Here is a 23348-nt window from a genome sequence, read left to right as displayed (position 1 = left end):
GTTGCGTTGTCCTCATCACATATCATCATCATCATCATCATCATCAAAGTGCAACTCGCCGAAGTGGCGTCAAATAAAATGACTCGCACTAGGCGGCCAAACAACTCCATTGGGATCTCCGGATGAATAATGCCTTACGATCAGTTCACCTCATCTTTTGTGGTTGACAAGTGAATGACCCGGCAGCAGACACACATTTTCCTCAAGTGAGTGCCTTATCGACTGCAAAACATACGGAATGAAAAGTAATAAATACGTAGTACTAGTGTAACCCACGAGACCAAACGGATTGTCGTAGCCGGGGGAGGATGTGAATATGACAAAACCGATAACGGCGCTGTTTTTAATAAATAACATCATTAACAGTGGGTGGTTGCTGTTATTTACTGTTTGTCAACATTGTCATGTATCTTGCCACAACCACGGTCTCACCATCTCAGTTTTAGAGAAGGTATTTAAAAAATCTGGATTAAGAAAAAGGATTACATACGTATCGGGGAACCACACTGGTTTTAGCTGCTTCTCCGTTTCAGTATAAGTGCAGCAATCCGTTTTGTATAGTATTCTACCTTGAGAATACGCACCCTTTTCAGTTCTTACCATGCATTGTGACAGTAGACTCTGATGCTATAATAAGGGAAGAAAATTGTTCCAGAGAACGCCTGTTACGACAACGGCATACAAGGCTGCGACTCGCCTTGGCACCAGAATGTATCACATACTACAGAAGACTAACACAGGATATTAAACGATTAGTTGTGACATGGTAATGTAGAAATGGCGATCGATTTCATGAAATGGCTTTGATCACACGAAGCTTTGGACATTGGCAGTTAGTAAGGAGACTGGCCTTTTTCATTACACATGTTTTATTAGCGACGTGGACAAAATCCATTAACCTTCCGACGCACAACTATTAATGGCCGTTTATATCACGCTTCCAGAAAACTGAATTCTACTTGAATCCCATGTGTCCAAGACTTAAACAATTACGTTTATAGGCTGAGCACGTTGAAACTTCAATTTAATGAGCATTGTGGAGCAATGCGAGCAGAGCTACGGAGTCTTCTACCCACCAGCAGGCTACCAGATAAACTGAGGGATACTGCTGAATCGGAACAGCTCGTCATGAGGTGAAAATTCGTCTATTTGCTGAGTAAAGAGCACGTAGAACTCTCGTCGTTCGCCTAGCTAGAGTGCTGAACATGACGTATTGTGGGTCCCCCCCCCCCCCCCCCTCTTTGGCGGTGTCCTGTATTTAAGGTCCCCCTCGCGAGTTCGCGTATCGATTGCGACAGCGGCGCGTGCGGCCCAGTGGGCTGGCAGCTGCCACCGGCATGGCACACGTTATTCCAGGCCACAAGTGCCAGCGACGCTCCGTGTGTTGGTTTCTGTATTTGATAAATGTGTGCAGATACCAAGCTTTTTGAATTTCTGTGTGGCTAGCCGACCAACAATGAGTATTGGTAAATTAAGCACTTGCGTGTCAGATGGTTAGCTTTAGAGGTCTGCTATTGCCCTGCAGTCTCATCTGTCTTGTATGATAATTCACATTGCTTTGTTATACTTATGAGTAACTTGTGCTTAAAAGAACAAATAAGGTTTTTTTCTTAGGCTGAGATTTATTTATTTATATTTGTAGAGATATTATACCTTCCTTACCTATGTTAATATTCGTGACGCGGTTGATGTATTGCATGAATGGAACACACACAATAATTTTTTGCCTGCATTCTAAAACTTCAGTTGTAGTCTATGTGATTACAAATTAATTTTGGCCTCGTTCATCATTTTCTACTCCCCCGTCCCTCACTCCGGTCTTTCCCTTTATCGGAGTGGGGGCGGAGGGGAGTGGTAGGTCTGCGTCGAGTCGTTGATGAGGAAATTGACTGAAATTCCCCTGGTAGCACGTAATAATGACATTGTCCAAACATTCACTTTTAATTATTAGGAAAAACATTAGTCTGTCATGAAAACGATCGTGCAAGTATGTAAATAACATTTTATGATGTTTCCCCTCTGAGGGTGTTTTGATTCGTTCTGGATTCAGCGACGAAAGACGTCAAAGTTCTCAGAAGAGAGAAGCTATTAAAGCAGGGCTTTACGCCAATATTTCTTTGATTATTATGCACTGCTGTCCGGCTATATCAGTGTGCGATTTGCAGGGGGGGGGGGGGGATTCCCCCCCTCTGCATCAGACCATCCCCTCCTCTGGTTTTAGTTTATGCATCCCAACCTGGGATGTTTATTTCCCACGCACTGGAGTAAAACTTTACGTATAATTTAAATTTGTGGAGCCGAACACTGAAAGTTTTTAATACAGTCTTACTATTAATATGTATGCTTATTAATTTTGAAAAAGTGTTATGTAGTAGGCAAGCATTTCAAAACATTTACAACTAAACGACAAGACGACGCACGCCACATTTCCGTAGCATGCCGCAATGTTGCAAGACGTCGCCCCAGCGTAAACGAGGCTTTAGAGCCAGGTCTGTATTGTATGGTGGATGTGATGTGTTGCGTACGAAACTAAAACCTGCCATCAGATCCAAACGTCGTGGATAACTGCGAAGAGGTGTCACCCTGCAGCAATATAACGCTCGCCCACATTCTGCCAAACGGACAGCCGACGCAATAAAGGAGTTGAGATTCGAGGTGCTGGGACATCCACCATACAGTCCAGACCTGGCTCCAAGCGATTTTCACATGTTTGGACCCTTAACGGAAGCACTACAGGGGAGAAGATTTGAAAGTGACGACGTCATTGCTGCGGTGCAAAATTGGTTACAGATCCAACCGATAAACGTATTTTCTGATGAAGTAAAAAAACTCGTAAAACGCCGGGAAAACTGCATTGAAGTCCAGGGAGGTTATGTAGAAAAATAACGCATGTTTCAGTTTTCTATCATCAGAATAAGTACAGCTTTTCACAAATGTGCCTTTACTTTTTGAATTTCCCTCGTATATCTGTATGTAGATGATTTTGTAAATAAGCTTTACCTATAAAGTACTTTTAAAGATATAACAAGGGATGGCTTTTCTGATAGTGCTTACGCGTGAATAGTGAGTTTCGGCATTAACATCTATTTATAAATAACTGTTTAACCATGGGTAACGCCACGGTCCAAGCTAGTAAAATATATAATTATACTAACCCCTTAAGGCTTCCCACCCACTGGTAAAAGCACAAATCGAACAATGGGCTGTATTAAAAACCTGTCAAAAGCCTGAATAACCACCTTTTGCATGATTTGTAGACTTTGAGGTTCTGGACGGTACCGACATGGATGTGGAACCGTATCGATTCCAGTGCTGTGGCCAGCCGCGCTAGGTTTCTCCACTGAGGATGCATGGCGCGACAGCCCGATCGAGATGGTTCCACACTTTCTTGATTGGGTTTTGTGGCCAGGGGAGTACGGTAAACTCATCCTGGTGCTCTTTGAACCACGCATGTACACCACGAGTTGTGTGACACGTTGCATTGTCGTGTTGGTAGATGTCACCGTGCTGAGGAAAACAAGTTGCATATAGGGATGTACATGGTCCCCAAGGACAGATGTATATTTGTGTTAAGCCGGCCGCTGTGGCCGAGCGGTTCTAGACGCTTCGGTCCGGAACCGCGCTGCTACTACGGTCGCAGGTTCCAATCCTGCCTAGGGCATGGATGTGTGTGATGTCATTAGGTTAGTTAGGTTTAAGTAGTTCTAAGTTCTAGGGGACTGATGACCTCAGAAGTTAAGTCCCATAGTGCTCAGAGCCATTTGAACCATTTTGAGTAACACTCGCAATGTTATTATGGACGGCTATAGAGGCAGCGTGGTGTGTGGTAAGCATCCTCGAGCTCTCCAAATAAAAGTAAACTGTCTCTCAGACAGGATATGTGGAATTACCAAGCATTTGAGTCCTGCGCTCGATAGAAAAATAATTTCATCTCTACATTACGTCAGTGTTACTGTGTGATATATCGTACAGACTAAAGTTTATAACACTGCATAAAATTTGTTATTAAATACATTCAAATGAATAATTAAAATATCCTGCAAAATCAGTGTGGCATAGATTCTAAAGTAAGATGCCGTAAATGCTACTAACCTGGCTTCTTCTAAAAAGTTATTCATAAAGCACGTGCACAACTACACTGAAGAGCCAAAGAAACTGGTACAGCTGCCCAATATCGTGCAGGGCCCCCGCGAGCACGCTGCGCAACATGTCGCGGCATGGACTCGTCTTTATCTGAATTAGTGCCGGAGGAAATTCACGCCATTAACCCTGCTGGGCTGTCCATAAATCCGTAAGAGTAAGGGGGGGGGGGTGGAGATCTCTTCTGAACAGCGCGTTGCAAGACATCCCCGATATGCTCAATAATGTTCATTTCTGGGGAGTTTGGTGACCAGTGGAAGCTTTTAAACTCAGAAGAGTTTTCCTGGAGCCATTCTGTAGCAATTCTGGGCGAGTGGGGTGTCGCATTGTCCTGCTGTAATTGCTCAAATCCATTGGAATGCACAATGGACTTGGATGCATGCAGGTGAACAGAAAGGATGCTTACGCACGTGTCACCTGTCAGAGTCGTATGTAGACGTATCAGGGATCCCATATCATTCTAACTGCACACGCCCCGCACTATTACAGAGCTTCCACCAGCTTTAACAGTCCCCTGCTGAGAAGCAGGACCTCCATGGATTCATGAAGTTGTCTCCATACTCGTACTCGTCCATTCGCTCGGTAAAGTTTGAAACGAGACTCATCGGACCAGACATGTTTCCAGTCATCAACGATCCAATGTAGGTGATGAAGGTCCTAAGCGAGGCGTCAAGCTTTGTGTCGTGCAGTCATCAAGGGTATGGGAGTGGGCCTCCGTCTCCGAAAACCCATATCGATGATGTTTCGTTGACTGGTTCGACGCTGACACTTGTTGATGGCCCAGCATTGAAATCTGCAGGAATTTGCGGAAGGGTTCCACTTGTCACGTTGAACGATTCTCTTTAGCCATCGTTGGTCCCGATGATAGACACACACCTCGTATGGTGTCGGCATTCGCTATGTTCTTACCCAGCCACTGTATATCGCCTAAACCAAAGAGAAGCCCCCAACTGTAATAAAGATATGGGATTTCTAAAAATTTTAAGATTTTAGCCGTGTTTTAAACAGGGGGAATAATCGATATTGCCTAGAAAATGCATTACCTAAGGTGATTTCTACCATTCCTACCAAAAGAAGAAATCTTTCAGAACTTCTGCTCTATCACATAGAATTGACCAACAAGTGTCAAAGGATGAACCGCGTGTGTGTAGTATAATTCCTAAGAGAATGGAAAATAGGCATAATTTGTTTGATTTTGCCCATATCTATATGTATAAAAGAAAGTCGTGTTAGTTACACTATTTATAACTCAAGAACGGCTGGACCGATTTGGCTGAAAATTGGTGGAGAGGTAGCTTAGAACCAGGAGACCGACATAGGATATTTTTTATCCCGTTCGACCAGTGTAAAACGTGGTTTAACAAAAACGCATCTGGCATGGAATAACAAAACGCAAATGAAAGCTAAACGTCACTGTAAAACGTGGTATAACAAAAACGCATCTGACATGGAATAACAAAACGTAAACTACATAATTCAAAATGAGATCATTGGTAAAATGCATTCATTCAAATCTATTGACTGTGTAACAAATGAAGATGAAGCCACCAACTATCCAATTGAATTTTTAAACTCCTTGAATGTACCTGGCTTACCACCGCACGATTTACGCCTAAAAGTTGGCTCCGTAGTAATCATGCTTCGAAACATAAACCAACCAAAACTGTGCAACGGTACGCGCTTAGTGGTAAGTAAATTGATGAACACTGTTATTTACGCGACGATACTCAAAGGAAATTTCGAAGGTGAGGAAGTTCTCATTCAGAGGATCCCGATGATCCCAACCGATATGCCGTTTGAGTTTAAAAGACTTCAATTTCCGATCCGTCTTGCATTCGCCATGACCATTAACAAATCACAAGGCCAATTCTTGAAAGTTTGTGGTTTAAATCTGGAATATTCATGTTTTTTACATGGTCAATTGTATGTGGCATGTTCACGGGTCGGAAGACCATCTGCGTTGTTTGTTCTTGCGCCTGATAATAAAACAAAAATGTCGTGTATAACAAGGTTCTTAATTGAAGAGTGGAAGCTATGCACCAAAAAACATAAAGTATAAAGAATCATTAAAGTACTTAATTTTTATATTTGTATTTGCTAATAAAAAATTGAACTTAACATCCAAAATCTGATTATTTATTGGCTTTGAGGCGGAACACAGTTCGCCGGTCAGCTAGTTAGCAATAAAACGTTAATTAAGTATTGATTTGTGCTTAATTATTACAAATATTGAGAAAGTCCTCATGTTCACTAACGAAAAATGAGGAAAAAACCGCAATTTCAGAATAATTTTAAGGCTAGGAATGTTTTTTTTGCATCTCATGAGAAGTTCAGTTTTTTTTGGACAATGACAAAACACACGTCTACCCATTCAGTTGTTCTTGCTGGCCGATAATAATTTTTTATTCGTGCTGTCTATGACTGGAAGATTCTTAGGCGAGACTGTTCTGCCTACATCACTGCTTCTCGAATGGCATACGTTCCGCAAAGGAGACGGACATTTCGTTAGGATAGGAAAATTAATGATGGTGTCCTATTTAGTGCGAGCTCTTAATAGAAAGCAACAAGTTTGGCTGCGAGTTTATCGAGTTATGGATTACACTGGAGACGATTTGTCAGTGCTTACAAGCTTTACGATGAAGTGGAATCGTTACTCCGTGTAATTTTTGGCTTTCCGCAGCACTGAGAATTGTCGGTAATGGGATTCCTCGTAATTGATCGCTCTCGGTTGACAGCGACGGCGCAAGGTCAGACGGCATGCGCTGGCCGTAATGGGAAACGGCGGCTGGCCTACTGCGAAACCCGATTCGACGTGGAGTGCATTGCGGGCGCCACAGTGCGATCTCGGCGGCTGCAGGAGGCGTCGGGTGATAAGGGGAGCAAACACGCGGCCTCGCGGGAGCTGGCCGCCGCCGCGCCGCCGGCGAATCAATACGGCAGGCAGGCAGGCGGGCGGGCTAGGGACGGCGGGACGCAGGCCGCGGGCGGCAGGCATTGTTGCGTGCCGGGCCGGCTGCCGGCTGCACGTGGCAGCCGCGTGGCCTGATGATGACTCCAGAGTGGCGGGGGAGCGAAGGATGGCGGGACGCCGCTCCAAATACGCGGACCACGGCGCAGAACAGCACTAGTCAAGCTGTAGAGGGGACGTAGCGCTACCCCGTTCGCGGAGGCTTTTTTTTGTTGCGAATCAGCGACGTTAATCTTTTTGTGCCTTACTAGAATTGTGAGGAATTCACTATATCATTGATAATTTTATTTTCAGGGCTCCGTACCTGAATCGGTTAAAACGGAACCTTTATAGGATCACTTTGTTGTCTGTCTGTCTGTTAATAATCATTTGTCTGCCGATCGGAGTGGCAGAGCGGTTCTAGGCGCTACAGTCTGGAACCGCGCGACCGCTACGGTCGCAGGCTCGAATCCTGCCTCTATCATGGATGTGTGTGATGTCCTTAGGTTAGTTAGGTTTAAGTAGTTCTGATGACCTAAGAAGTTAAGTAAAAAAAAAAAAAATTCTCAGGAACGCAATGACGTTTCTCGTTGAAATGTACGTCACACGCTAAGGTCTACGGTCCCTTAAGGATGTAAAGAGCTGAAGCTTCTAAGTCAGTGCAACCAAAATATATTGCCATTTATGTCACATATTTGAATGCTCGAAAACTCATTCATCAAAACCTGTAGGGTACGGAAATCATTAAACTTGACAAGAAGCAAGGTTTCACGGTAGAAGTAAACGAAAATATTCGAAAATTGTGGATTTGTAATCACGTCACACGAAAAAAATGTTTTTCTTCGTTTTTTGTCTGTCAATACGCGTTTTCCTCATGAACTGGTGGACTTATCAATTGAAAATTAAGTATTAAGGTCTAAAGTACGTTGACGGTGTAACGAAATGAAGCTTCTAAATCAGTGCCATCAAAAAATACGGCCTTTTATGTCACATATTTTGACTTTCGCAAACTCACTCATCGAAACCTGTAGCCTACGTCTGCTGACCTAGAATTATGAAATTTCTTGAAGAATAAAAAGGTACGTATAGAACAGACACTGTCATTGTTTTAACATACGGCCTAACTGTATCACACTTATTTCACAGATGCCTTGTTGTTAATCTAACCAATACAGGTTCCTCGCCTGAAACTCGGCCATGGACTGAATGTCTCAGGACCAAAAATCAAGCCCTTATACATCAAAAAATGGCACTATGGGACTTAAATGCTGAGATCATCAGTCCCCTAGAACTTAGAACTACTTAAACCTAACTAACCTAAGGACATCACACACATCCATGCCCGAGGCAGGATTCGAACCTGCGACCGTAGCGGTCGCGCGGTTCCAGACAGTAGCGCCTAGAACCGCTCGGCCACACCGGCCGGCCCTTATACATCCTCACAATAATACACTACTGGCCATTAAAATTGCTACACCAAAAAGAAATTCAGATGATAAACGGGTATTCATTGGACAGATATATTATACTAGAACTGACATGTGATTACATTTTCACGCAATTTGGGTGCGTAGATCCTGAGAAATCAGTACTCAGGACAACAAGCTCTGGCAGTAATAATGGCCATGATACGCCTGGGCGTTGAGTCAAACAGAGCTTGGATGGCGTGTACAGGTACAGCTGCCGCCCATGAAGCTTGAACACGATACGACAGTTCATCAACAGTAGTGACTGGTCTATTGTGACGATCCAGTTGCTCGGCCACCATTGACCAGACGTTTTCAATTGGTGAGAGATCTGGAGAATGTGCTGGTCAGGGCAGCAGTCGAACATTTTCTGTATCCAGAAAGGCCCGTACAGGACCTGCAACATGCGGTCGTGCATTATCCTGCTGAAATGTAGGGTTTCGCAGGGATCGAATGAAGGGTAGAGCCACGGGTCGTAACACGTATGAAATGTAACGTCCACTGTTCAAAGTGCCGTCAATGCGAACAAGAGGTGACCGAGACGTGTAACCAATGGCACCCCATACCATCACGCCGGGTGATACGCCAGTATGGCAATGACGAATGTGCGTTCACCGCGATGTCGCCAAACACGGATGCGATCATCATGATGCTGTAAACAGAACCTGGATTCATCCGAAAAAATACCTTTGCTATTCGTGCACCCAGGTTCATCGTTGAGTACACCAGCGCAGGCGCTCTCGTCTGTGATGCAGCGTCAAGGGTAACCGCAGCCACGGTCTCCGAGCTGATAGTCCATGCTGCTGCAAACGTCGTCGAACTGTTGGTGTAGATGGTTGTTGTCTTGAAAACGTCCCCATCTGTTGACTCAGGGATCGAGACGTGGCTCCACTATCCAAGCGGATGAGATGCCTGTCGTCTCGACTGCTAGTGATACGAGGCGGTTGGGATCCAGCACGGCGTTCCGTATTACCCTCCTGCCTCACCGATTCCATATTCTGCTAACAGTCATTGGATCGCAACCAACGCGAGCAGCAATGTCGCGATACGATAAACCGCAATCGCGATAGGCTACAATCCGATCTTTATCAAAGTCGGAAACGCGATGGTACGCATTTCTCCTCCTTACACGAGGCATCACAACAAGGTTTCACCAGGCAACGCCGGTCGACTGCTATTTGTGTATGAGAAATCGGTTGGAAACTTTCTTCATGTCAGCACGTTGTAGGTGTCGCCACCGGCGTCAACCATGTTGGAATGCTGTGAAAAGCTCTTCATTTGCATATCGCAGGATCTTCTTCCTGTCTGTTAAATTTCACGTCTGTAGCACGTCATCTTCGGGGTGCAGCAATTTTAATGGCCAGTAGTGTATATTCATCCAGTATTTGACAATTAGAGCACTTCGCGACTCCTAACAAATTTCACACGTAATTTCAAACCTTTAGGAAACTTATTCTCGCTGATACACTTCAAAAAATTATGACAGATAAAAATTTATCGCTTACTATATTTTCACTGTTCATGCAGTAATACTCGAGCATCAGGCATGGTTTTAATTTACTGCTTATTTACTACTAACTCTATTCGCAGCACTATTTGGTGACCGTATCCTGATGTACCACGTAATGTACCTGTAAAATTATATCATTGTACGACACATAGCTCTGAGATAAGACTTGAAACTAGCTTTTGCTTAAAATGGAGCGCAATGTACCCAATTTATATTCATTCAGTGTTTCATAGCAAGAGCATTTAGCAGCTTCCAAAAAACTTCAAACAAAATTTCAAACCTTTCCTAAACTTTGTCGCTCTTAGATGCTAAACGCCAATCATTTAATACCTTACTCTCATTTGCGAGGTAATCAGACCTTCGAAGCTGTTCTATACACGGGAGTTCGATTATTTAAAGAATCTGGGTTTACTGGTAGTATGTATTGTAGAAACGAAGGAATGTTTCCAGATTCGAGAAATAACAGTATGACGCCACTACAAACAGAAATTGGCGGAATTTTCCAGCAGTTTGTGTACCCCTGTTTCAGCTTACAACCGCAAGACTTCAGGCACATCCAGAAGTGGTAAGACATATCCCATGAGTGTAGTAAATTGGGATTATGTATGCTTCCCGCAGTTTAGAAAACGGAAGTGGTAACTGTGTTTCCCATGTCCCGTGGAAAAATTACTTTAGCGACGAGCATATTTCTCACGGGCCTCGAAAACAATGTTGAAATTGAAACGATCGTACGGCATAATTTATTGGCCGTCTACTGTTGTTCGGCCACTTGGTTCAAGTCTTACTGTTTCACGCTACTCCGGCGACTAGAGCATCGATGAAACTGTGATAAAATGGTCAGTACGACATACATATAGTCTCCGACCAGGCCGGGATTCGAACCCTGGAGCCAGCGATATAGAGGCAGCGACGTTAACCATTAGACCCTGCGCTGCAGACACAAACAGCTTATTTTGTATAATATAATTTCTTCCCACTGCTGCCGAAAAGAGAAAAGACATTTCAGGATAAGTAAAAGATGTATTTCGTGAAATTACAGCGGGTGCAGCAAACTATCATTAGATGCCAGCCACGACCGTAGAGAGATGGTATGACGTGTTCCTATGAACGCAGTAAAGAAATAAAATTGTTAGTAAGTATACTTCCCGCTGCGCGCGAAAGGACTATCGTTGGGGTGCAGGAACTCCACTAAATCCCAGTAACGGGACGACCATATGGAAAGAGCGCGAACCAGATCGTCTCCTAATTGGCCACGGAATGTTACTGGGGGAACACCGTGTCGCTAGAGCGCTACTACATTCCCCATCATCATTTGCTCCCCTTGCTGTCGTTTAATTCTACTAGGGAGGGTCTCCACGCCGTTTATTTCCGCACAGTATTGAGTGATTCAGCTGGCCGATGTGGCCGAGCGGTTCTAGGCGCTTCAGTCCAGAACCGCGCTGCTGCCAAGGTCGCAGGTTCGAATCGTGCCTCGGGCATGGATGTGTGTGATGTCCTTAGGTTACTTAGGTTTAATTAGTTCTAAGTCTATGGGACTGATGACCTCAGATGTTGAGTCCCATAGTGCTCAGAGCCAGTATTGAGTGATTCCCACCTCCACCGACAAAATTTCAGACGCTGGTCGGGGATATTTTATGATAATTCAGGTGTAAGTGACCCGTGGTCGTATTTGTGGTTGTATCTGTATTGCATAGAAAATACCCTCACAACAGTGCAAATGTTGATAGACTTTTTTTCGGCAGCGTCAGTTATTGTTAAGAACAATGCAAAGCATTATCAATAAGCTTAAATATGAAGGGTTCACCAGTACTCACCTACTGTGTGGTAAATGCAGGCGAAGGGCGGCACAAAGACGCTGTTTCCTCAGCGACGACATCATCATGAACTTCTGGATATGAGGGTCGTTGCATTACAGTGTGTTTTGAGTGTATGCTTTGGCCATTGCATTTTACATTCTTTTTTTACCTCTGTTGTGAAGGTATTTGCTCAGAAATAAGAGTATAATTTGGATGACAAAGTGAATATATCATAATTACACTGCAACTAGCCACAGGAGACAACGGGTCTTTCATACCAAAATATTTAAATATCTTTGAGCAACCTCTGAAATTTTGACGGAGGAATTCGAGTTCACTCTGTTGTAGAGTCTTGACACGAAGCTCAGACGAAGATATTGGAATTTTCTTTCCCTACTTTATTATGTGGCGTAACCCGGTTGTCCATCAGTTCCAGTCTTCTAGTAGGAAAGTCAGTGAAATTCGTAGTTATCGTAAAAACCATATTTACTTCAGTTTAATTTGAGAGCTGTCTACCCTCCAGTGTTCTTCAGACAGCTAGTGATACGAGTGCCAGGTTTGATTAAAATTTCTCCACACATGTCGTAATTGTACTTCGTGTGTCAGTCCCCTACCCCCTCCAAAACGCAACTGCCGCCACGCCTGTGGCTCAATTTTTATTAGATCCGCCAGCGTAAGCCTAGCAGTTACGAATACTATGGCTTCGACACTGATATTTGCTGTTTTCCATTATTTTTCATAATCTTCTTCCCGTCTCCACTACACGCCAAGGGATTAAATATTATCGCAACTATTCAGGAATAAACTCGAAAATTGTGGATTTTGCATTGTCATTTCTTTACGGTTATTTTTACATCACTCCTCCCTCCCCTCCCCCACATTCCACATTCCATACCATAAACCCGCCACTGAGGGTGCTAGAGGCGTTCTACCCCTAACAACGCCGCATTGTCCGACGCGCCTTGACACGGTTCGCGCGGCTCCTCTCGTCGGAGGTTCGAGTCCTCCGTCGGGCATTGGTGTGTCTGTTGTCCTTAGCGTAAGTTACTTTTAGTTAGATTAAGTAGTGTGCAAGCCTAGGGACCGATGGCCTCAGCAGTTAGTTCCCGTAGGAACTTACCACAAGTTTCCAAATTCGCACCCTAACAACATATTTCTTCCCTGATATTAAGTTGTAAAACGCACCAAGTTTCGTTAAATTTGCTCTAGGTATACCGCAGTTATACTTCCGTGTTACACTTTGCTACCGAAATCTAGGGTTGATAGGGTTGTCCTACACCCATAATAATAATTTTTCCTTGAGAGAAGGCCTTAATATGTGCTCCAAAGTGGCCGTGCGGCTCTAGGCGCTACAGTCTGGAACCGAGCGACCGCTACGGTCGCAGGTTCGAATTCTGTCTCGGGCATGGATGTGTGTGATGTCCTTAGGTTTGTTAGGTTTAATTAGTTCTAAGTTCTAGGCGACTGATGACCTCAGAAGTTAAGTCGCATAGTGCTCAGAGCCATTTGAACCATTTGTGCCCCACATTTGCATGAAATTTCTGAGAGTTATGCTTAGACGTCACACCTTTCCCACTACCAAACGAAAATACACATATACATAATTTATTTGCTTTTTGACAGTTTGCTGAATGCATAACACTCAAATAATAGCTACTTTCATGACATCTACACTGCTATTATTCTGAATTTCCTTAAGCGCAAAATTTATGCATACAGCGGAAGAAAATGCTGTCTTTAACAAGTAGAGTATGAATGACCATAACATGCATTGAGTGCGAATGTAATTTGACAAGTATCTACCGTAACGTAACTTTTTTTTTTTTTTTTTTTTTTTTTTAAGACCAGACAGAAAAGCAGTCATAGCCGACAGCCCATTTCAGCATTGGTATTGTAATTTTCTGTATCTACAAAGTGACTTAGGATGCTGCGGACTTCTGATATACTAGCAGTATGAGTGTCAAGCTCACAATTCCGTTATACACTGAAGAACCAAAGAAACTGGTGCATCTGCCTAATACCGTATAAGGCCCCGCGAGCGTGCCGCAGCACGACGTGGCATTGACTCGACTGTCTGAAATAGTGCTGGAGGGATTTGACACCATAAATGATGCAGCACTGTCCATAAATCCAGAAGAGTACGAGGGGATGGAGATCTCTTGTCAACAGCACGTTGCAAGGCTTCCCAGATGCGCTCAATAATGTTAATGACTGGGGAGTTTGGTGGCCAGCGGAAGTGTTTAATCTCCGAATAATGTTCCTGGAGCCACTCTGTAGCAATTCTGGACTTATGGGGTGTCGCATTGCCCTACTGGAATTGCCGAAGTCCGTCAGAATGCATAATGGACATGAATGGATGCAGGTGATCACACAGGATGCTTACATACGTGTCACCTGTCGGAGTCGTATGTAGACGTATCAGGAGTCCCATATCAAACCAACTGCACACGCCCCACACCATTACAGAGCCTCCACCAGCTTGAACAGTCCTCCGCTGACATACAGGGTCCATGGATTCATGAGGTTGTCTCCATACCCGTACACGTCCATCCACTCGATACAGTCGGACCGAGCAACATGTTTCCAGTCATCAACAGTCCAATGTCTGTGTTGATGGGCCCAGGTGAGGCGTGTGCAGTCGTGCAGTCATCAATGGTACATGAGTGGGCCTTCGGCTCCGAAAGCGGCTATCGATGGTTTATCGATGAATGGTTCGCGCGCTGACACTTGTTGATGGCCCTGCACTGAAATCTGCAGCAGTTTGCGCAAGGGTTGCAGTTCTGTCACGTTGAACGATTCTCTTCAGTTGTCGTTGGTCTCGTTGTTGCAGGATCCTTTCCGGGAGCAGCGATATCGGAGATTTCATGTTTGAGCGGATTCCTGATATTCACGGTACATTCGCTAAATTGTCGTACGGGAAAATCCCCACTTCATCGCTACCTCGGAGATGCTGTGTTCCATCGCTCGTGCGCCAACTATAGCACCGCGTTAAAACTCACTTAAATCTTGATAACCTGCCGTTGTAGCAGCAGTAACCGATCTAACAACTGCGCCAGACACTTGCTTTACTATATAGGCGTTGCCGACCGCAGCGCCGCATTCTGCATGTTACATATGTCTGTATCTGAATACACATGCCTATACCAGTTTCCTTGGCGCTTCAGTGTAAATACCTGTACTCGACGGATGTGTTCCTTTTTGTACGGGACAGTAACTAAGGCATTAACAAAATAGAAGGCGGTTGCACGATGTTCTCTGTATAATACGAGGTTTGTCCGGAAAATACGTATAAAAGTTGAATAATGTCTTTATGTTACAAGTTGCAGTCACCGCCAGGTGGGACTACTGCTGTAATCAATCCCATCAACGCACAGTTCGGGTCAGAGCACTCTGAGTGAAGGTGGGAGTGTGCGGCAGCTTGTTGACAGTTATCCTTTTTCACCTGCCGTCGGCATGGAGCTCTCTCTGAGCAACAGCGCGTCGACATAAAGTTTCTTGCAAAGCTAGGCAAGAATGGCCGTGAGAGTTTTGAGTGTTTGAAACAGGTCTACGGAGACAATTCTCTGAAGGAACCAACCATGAACAAGTGGTTTAAAAGGTTCCGGGATGGCCGAGAAGTGAACGATGACCCTCGCCCAGGACGCCCGTCGACATCGAGTTCCGATGCAAATGAACGAATTCGGGCCTGCGCTCTTAAAGACCGTAGATTCACAGTCAGAATGATTGCTGACGAGTTGTCAATCCCCAAAACAATCGTTCACGAAATCCTGATACAAAAACTTGAAATGAAGAAATTGTGTGCGAAAATCGTACCGAAGCTCTTGACGCCAGAACAGAAAGCAAAGAGGATTGAGTGCTGTGAGGATTGGTTGGAAGCACAGGAACGAGGGGACTTTCACAACCGAGTCATCACTGGAGACAAGTCCTGGTTTTACGAATTCGATGTGGAGCTCAAATCTCAAAGCAAGGAATGGAAACTAGCAGGCGAACCGAGAACAAAAACGTCGCGAAAATCAAGGTCCAATGTGAAGACAATGTTGATTGTTTTCTTTGATTCTAGGGGCATTGTTCACAAGGAATTTGTCCCTCCCGGCCAGAAAGTGAACGGAAATTTTTACGTTTAAGTTCTGACACGTCTCAGAGCTCGTGTGGCCCGAGTTCGACCGGAGTTGGCAAAAAGGGGCAGGTGGATCCTTCATCACGACAATGCGCCCCCTCACACGTCGTTCGTTGTGCGCGAGTTTTTGGCCCGAAGCTCAATCACCGTGACAACCACCCGCCTTATTCACCCGATTTAGCCCCGTGTGATTTCATGTTCCCGAAATGCAAAATGGTGCTTCGGGGGCGGCACTTGGGAGATGTGGAAACCATCAAGGCGGAAACGACACGGCAACTGAACACCATCACAACTGAAGACTTTCAGCAATGTTATCAACAGTGGAAACGGCGTTGGCAGAAGTGTATCGCGTCTCAGGGCGAGTACTTTGAAGGAGACCATATTGTAATACCTGAATAATTGTAAAATAAAGTTATTATTCAACTTTTATTCGTATTTTCCGGACTAACCTCGTACATGAGGATTGATATCTGCCTGTTTCTTATGTTCTTACAACTTGTTACGCAATCACTCCTGACTGTACCTTTCAACTACGGGCAAGGCTTGTTCGTGGGAGGTCCGCCCTAGGGGTCGCACAAATGAAGGGCAATTAGTGAAGCAGCAATATCTTCTGACGTCCTAGCTCCCGACACTGCGCTGTTGCCGAACGTAAGTCAGTGATCGTTGTCTGGCGAGTAGTGGCCACTATAATTTGCAATAGTGTCAGAAAAAATTGCCTCTCTTCAGTTTATTGACGCACAATAAAGACAGTTATAATTGGTAAGTCATCTTACTGTGTGCTTACCAGGACAGCTCACATCTCACTGTACCATCCACGTGTGCTACACGGAAAGGCCGACTGTCGGTTACGACAAAAAATCAGAATCTCGAGCTCATGCGTCAAGGGCACATCGTGAGGTGCGTTTGTGATATGTTGCTTAACGCTTCTTGGAAGATGCTCACTCAGAATTTTTTAACAGGAGCCTCTTCGTGTTACATGACACTTCTCTGGAAGAGCCAACCACTGGTATTGAAAGAGCATCACGGTTACCGTCACACACCAATTAAACTAACCACTACCAGACGTAGCGCCCTGCTTTAAATCTTTTCTGTACCCTCAATTGATTCTATCGAGACAGACGAATTGCATTTCCGCAAGATTCTTTTTGGCGTTTTACTTTCCTACAACTAATTTTATGTAGGAGTGCGACATTATATCATCGCGAACGCCTTACTCCTAAATGATTTACATAGAATTTTGTTAAAGTTGTGTTCCATGGTTATTGTAAATTAAATTTTTCTGTATAAGCACCAAAAAGCTGCTAAAATTTTTGCTGGTCTGTATCTAGTTTGGACCTTCTTTTTCCTGACCTTGTCCCATATTTTTACGGGACCGGCATGTTAATCTGGATTTGGTAATGTTAGTGGTAGGGAATGGCCGGATGCTCTTTCTGTCACCCCATCCGTTTATCTCCAGTGCTGTCCACATGGAAATAAGAGAGAGTTTTTCGACATGTTTACGAATCGTGTAACGAAGTTGGAACTTGGGGACTAGCCCGGTATACGTGCAGTCGTATATGGGAGACTGCCTAAAAATTACTCGACGCTGGGCAGCAACCGATTGTCTTCGTCTAATGGGGCCGGCCGTGCCTCCGAGAATCCTAGAAACTGCCCGTTAATGCGTGTTGCTATCCGGGCGGGTATGTAGCTACTTTCGATAGTAGACAGAGGTGACAAGTCATGGGATACCTCCTAATCTAGTGATGGATGTCCTTTCGCGGGACATGGAGTCAACCAGTCGTTAGAAGTGCAGAAATATTGAGCAATGCTGCCAGTGCAGGATTTTGTGCACAAACTGACCTCTCCATTATGCCCATTAAATGTTCTGTGGGATTCATGTCGGGCGATACGAGTTGCCATATCATTCGCTCGAATTGTCCAGATTGTTCTTCAGATCAGGCGCAAGCAATTGTGGCCCAGTGACATGGGGCATCGTCATCCGTAAAAATTCAATCATTTTTTGGGAACATGAAGTCCATGAATGGCTGCTGATTGTCTCCAAGTAGCCGAACATAACCATTTCCAGCCACTGGTCCGTCCAGTCGGACCAGAGGATCCAGCCCATTAGAGGTAAACACAGGCCACAGCATTATGGAGCCACCACCAGCTTGCACAGTGCTTTGTTACCAACTTGTGTCCGTAGATTCGAACCCTACCGTCAGCTCGTGGGACTCGTCTCACCAAGCCACGGTTTTCCTGTCGTGTAGGGTCCAGTCGATATGGTCACGAGCCCAGAAGAGGCGCTGCAGGCAGTGTTGTTGGCAAAAGCCCTCGCGTCGGTCGTCTGCTACCATGGATGATTAAAGCCAGATTTCGCCGCACTATCTTAACTGATACGTTTGTCGTACGACCCAAACTGATTTCTGCGGTTATTTCATGCAGTGTTATTTGTCTGTTAGTACTGACAACTCCATGCACACGTAGCTGCTCTCGGTCGTTAATATGAAGGCCGTTGACCACTGCTTTGTCTGTGGTGAAAGGTAATGTCTGAAATATTGGTATTCTCGGAACACTCTTGACACTGAGGCTCTCAGAATATTGAATTCCCAACCGATTTTCTAAATGGAATGCCCACTGTGTCTAGTTCAACTACCATTCCACGTTAAAAATCTGTTAATTCCCATCGTGCGGCCATAATCACATCGGAAACCTTTTCACATTAATTACCTGAGTGTAAATGACAGCCAATGCACTGCCCTTTAATACCTTGTGTACGCGATACCACCACCATATCTACGTATGGGTATTGCTATCCCGTCCCTTTTTTCACTTCATTGTATATTTTCAGATTATGGGTATGTGCTATACAACAATTTAAAATTCGAATTTACATACTGTCGAAACTAGTTGGAAAACAATAAATGATTTAGCAGCTTTGTGGTGGTTATACATAAAAATGTTAAGTAATTTACAGTTATCACGGATCCCTGCATTACTCTAAAATGTTCTGGTGCCATGACTTCCCAATTACGACTTTCCTATTTACAACAGCATCGTTTACGAGCAGCCTTACGAAACTTTCGACTTATCCTCCAAATTTATTTGAGTTTATAGTGGAAAGTAACTGTCCTACAACACACTCTTGTACGTCCGAAGTTACATTCGCGTATGAGGATTTCTCTCCTGTAAGAGTGACGTGATGGAAGATGTTTATAACTTGACTGTGGCACAGAAACACTCTAATGATTCTCTCTTCTAAATGAGCACTCTCTTTCATAGCGATGGCGATTTTTCGTGGCTAGCTCATAGACCTACGGGATGGGTGTTAAGGTTTTTCACTTGATGCTCAATAGAAACAAAAGTAACTTGTCGCACATAATAGCCGGGGAGATCCATTATTGTTTGATTACACAATTTGCAGTGAGTCATTACTAACAGTAGCAGCCTAAAAGTATCTAATATTCGATATGAATATTTTAAAACTGAACAGAACGAGCTTTAGGAAAAGCACATCTCGGGCTGAGATTCACTAGAATAATTCTAAAGAAATGTAATTCACCCACGAGAGAGGTAACTTACAAATGTTTCCTTCGGCCAATTCTGTAGTATTGGATGGCAGTATGGGGCCCTTACAAACTAGTATTGATAGAGCACATGTAATTCATGGAAAGAAGAACGTTGCGTTTCGTAACGGGTTCCTTTGATGAAGCGCGATAGCGTCATGGAGAATATCGTCCAACACGTGTGACAGATGATGCAGAGAAGGCTTTGGAGGTTAGGGATTCGTTTACTGTGCAGCTTTCAAAGAAATAACGTTAAAACAGTGTTCCGTTCGAAATGATGGCTGTTTCAGGGGCCGTTAAAGTGTAAAATACAATCAGTCCTGTAAACCGAAGGTAGACTAGGAAGATTCATAAAAATATTGAGAACGATATCGTCGTAGAAGTGTTTGTGTGTCAGAGCACAGAGACTTCTTATACTGCTTGCGAAATTGAAGCTCACAGAAAGGGAGAAGGAAACGAAAGAAAACTTATCGAATTGAGAGGGTAGGTGAAATCATTTTAGTGACTATAATATCGAGTCAGATTTACAAAGAATTGGCAATATGAGTCCACATATCAATATGACGTGGCACCCTGTCTGGTCTGAATGCTTGCATTGATTCCATTGGGATGATGATGAAGTCCCATACTCTGTGAGAGAGCGTAGGGGAACGATGCGGGAGACCCGCACCGACCAATTCCATTGGGAAGGGAGTCCTAAAGCCGTTGCATACTCTCCTGAAGCAAGCTGGCACACAACTGCAGTAGTACTGGTGGGACGGATTTGCTACCAATGACCTCAGCAATTTGGTCCTATAGGAACTTACCACCACGGATTTGCCGTCCAGGCTGGTCCCACAAATTTCAAGCGGGGCGGATCTGGGGGTCTTGCTGGCCATGGGGTACCCCAATACCACTCAGACAGCTGGTACACACACATGCCATGTGTAGTACGAGCATTATCCTGTTGGAAAATTGATCACGGTATTGTCGCATGACACATGAGGACGCAGGATGACCGTGACGTACCGCTGTTCCCTCTGAGTTCCCTTAGTGACTGCCTGCGGTGACTGGAAGTCATACCTGGCGGCTACCCACACCATGACGCCAACAGCAACACCGCTGTGCCTCTCCTAAACATTGGATGAATGAGACATTTCCTCAGGTCGCCGCCGTACTCCAAGAAATGGTCATCCGGAATAATGTTTTTATTTATCTATTTATTTGGCTTTAGGTAACATTGACCATACAGCTGGAAATAGTTACAACAGTACAAAATTAACATTACCTAAAATTTCTCAGTGGAACAATGAACTGAGTTATGAACAAGTAAAGTACTCCTTCTTCAGGCAACAAGTCGCCCATCGGGACCATCCAACCGCAGTGTCATCCTCAGTTGAGGATGCGGATAGGAGGGGCGTGTGGTCAGCACACCGCTCTCCCGGTCGTTATGATGGCTTTCTTTGACCGGAGCCGCTACTATTCGGTCGAGTAGCTCCTCAGTTGGCATCACGAGGCTGAGTGCACCCCGAAAAATGGCAACAGCGCATGGCGGCTGGATGGTCACCCATCCAAGTGTCAGCCACGCCCGACAGCGCTTAACTTCGGTGATCTGACGGGAACCGGTGTATCCACTGCGGCAAGGCCGTTACCTATGAACAAGTGAAAGTTCTTAATTTAAAATAATTGCACAGTTGACAGCACATTTTTCTAATTGGCCTGGTTCCATAAGAATTTTTCGGCCATATCAACATATAGTTAACTTCTTTTAAATGTTTCGCTACCAAATTGTGTGTAATTGCATCGAATCGGTAGAGTAAGGAGGATACGTTTGGAACCACGATTCGCCTCTGAACAAATTCGACGCCATTCATCAGCAGCTTGTGTTCTAGTGAGTAGGCAGCCCACATTTGGGACGGTGATTCCCTAGTCTGGCTGCCGCTAGTTTCCTACCAATATTGGAGGATACCACTATGTTGTAGGGAGCCCATTACTTGTTCTCGGATAACACGCGCAGACGTGATAGGAGTTACTACGTCTTCGGTGCACAATACAGCGATCCGCACTTGTGGTCAGACATGGTAGACAGTACCTTTACGACGAAGAGCATGCCTGTTGTCCAGCATCGGCCACTGTCAAATGCGAATGCCCCATAAATCTGGCTGTTGCGGGATTCGACTGATGGCCAAATGGAAAGCAACAACGGGGCACCATTCAAACGCTGTCAGATGTTGGGAACGCCTTCTCACATCAGCACACGGCATCTCCATGCCCTCTACAGTGATGGCTTTACATCGGACACTGTTGACACTCCCTTACGTAACCTACCAGGCCCGGCATGACATTAAACACGATGAACAGTAATGCTGTCTGGTGGCCGTTCTATCTAGCAGAAAGAATCGCAACTTATTTTTTATCAGACAGTGTATTTTCCATTCCGAAGGAATGAAACAAGTCTCGGTATAACCTGGAACGTGTCGATCGTTAACTGTCGCGTTTTGAGATTTACTGTCCGAATGCCACGCGGTTAAATGCGGACGCTGCGGCGAGAAGCTGTATCAGGTTGCCGGGTGGTGGGGCGTTGCGTGGCCGCGAGGCGTGGGGCGGTAGCTGGTGGGCGGGCGGCTGCCCCATTATCCCACGGGGTCGCCAGTTCGTCTCGTGCCATGTGGGCTGCGCCGCGCTGCGCAGGTGCACTCGTTCACGCCACATGCGCGTTATGCGCAGCGGGCGTCCGGCATTCGCTGTCGGCAATCGCTGCTGTAATCCGTTCATTATAAGAATAAATGTAATGTAAACAAACACAAACGCGATGATTGGTCAGAAGTCGTAGCACACGTACACGGGTGTTGTTTCGCTCTTGGAAATAGGTCCTACTTATTATTAGATACCTTATTACTAAGTTATGCTAAATGAAACTTTAAGCTATTCAAATGTATTAGCAGCCATCAACGTTTTTCTAAAATCACACTGTAGCTACGTAGTTTTTATTTCAAAAATCGTGTACAGTCACAGCCTCTGCAGCGTTGTGCTCTGATTGTCGCCCTGTTCATGCGCAGTATGAAAATGGCTGAGGCTGCTTTCTGTTCCGTAGTTAAACACGGCGTGTGGAACACGGTTGAGAAGTGCCGAGAAATAGGCTGCTCTTAATGTCTTTCATAAATTTACGGAGATAATCGGCTTTGAAGTTTTCCCAGCGTTGTCTATAATGCAGTTTCTTTATATTTTTTTAATGTCATTTGTGTTCGCTTTCTTTCGTTGTATCTGCTCGGGGCGGACGTCGTAAGACATCCGTTTAAGTTCGTTGTTGATCGATTAACTCAGTTCTTTTTATTACAGAGGGTAGCTAACCCTCTGACCGAACACGCCGAGCTACCGTGCCGGCAATGCAATTGATGAGCAAACCCACAACTCCCCAGTATCATTTTTTTTACTCGTTCCATGTGAAATACGTCTCGTAATCATAAAACTCGTCATTTTTTATGGATAATGCACGTCGTCTTGTTTCTAATTAAATATTTGACGCGAAATTCTTGTCTCCATTTCAAATACAAAGTCTTAATTATCGATGTTGTATGAAAAGTTCATAACAGTTGTTTAAATTAAGAAAACATAATTTAGCTATTTAAGGCAACAATGAAAGACCAAATCCTCTTTATTTGGACTATGTCCATCGTTTTATACCACAGAGGTAGACACATATCGTAGAAACATGAAAAACAATCATTTTTACAGCATCGAGCACATCATACAAATGCTGCGCGTTTACATTTGCTACTCTGCCATTACAATATGAACACAACACAACAGAACTGATCTGGAGCCAAGCTGCGGGATTTGGCTCGAGAGTC

The 23348-nt window shown here is 44.6% G+C and overlaps 1 protein-coding gene and 1 pseudogene across 4 annotated transcripts in view; one reads left to right on the top strand and one right to left on the bottom strand.

Moving 5' to 3' along the window:
• Nucleotides 1–23348, top strand: part of LOC126260249 (kinesin-like protein KIF21A) — a 532099-nt gene that overhangs the window by 99892 nt on the left and 408859 nt on the right. The gene's annotated exons all lie outside the window — the stretch shown is intronic.
• Nucleotides 21034–21150, bottom strand: LOC126261417 (5S ribosomal RNA; annotated as a pseudogene).

The sequence above is a fragment of the Schistocerca nitens genome, chromosome 5 (assembly GCF_023898315.1).
Source record: "Schistocerca nitens isolate TAMUIC-IGC-003100 chromosome 5, iqSchNite1.1, whole genome shotgun sequence".
NCBI lineage: Eukaryota > Metazoa > Arthropoda > Insecta > Orthoptera > Acrididae > Schistocerca > Schistocerca nitens.
This window is presented reverse-complemented; position numbering and strand designations above follow the sequence as displayed.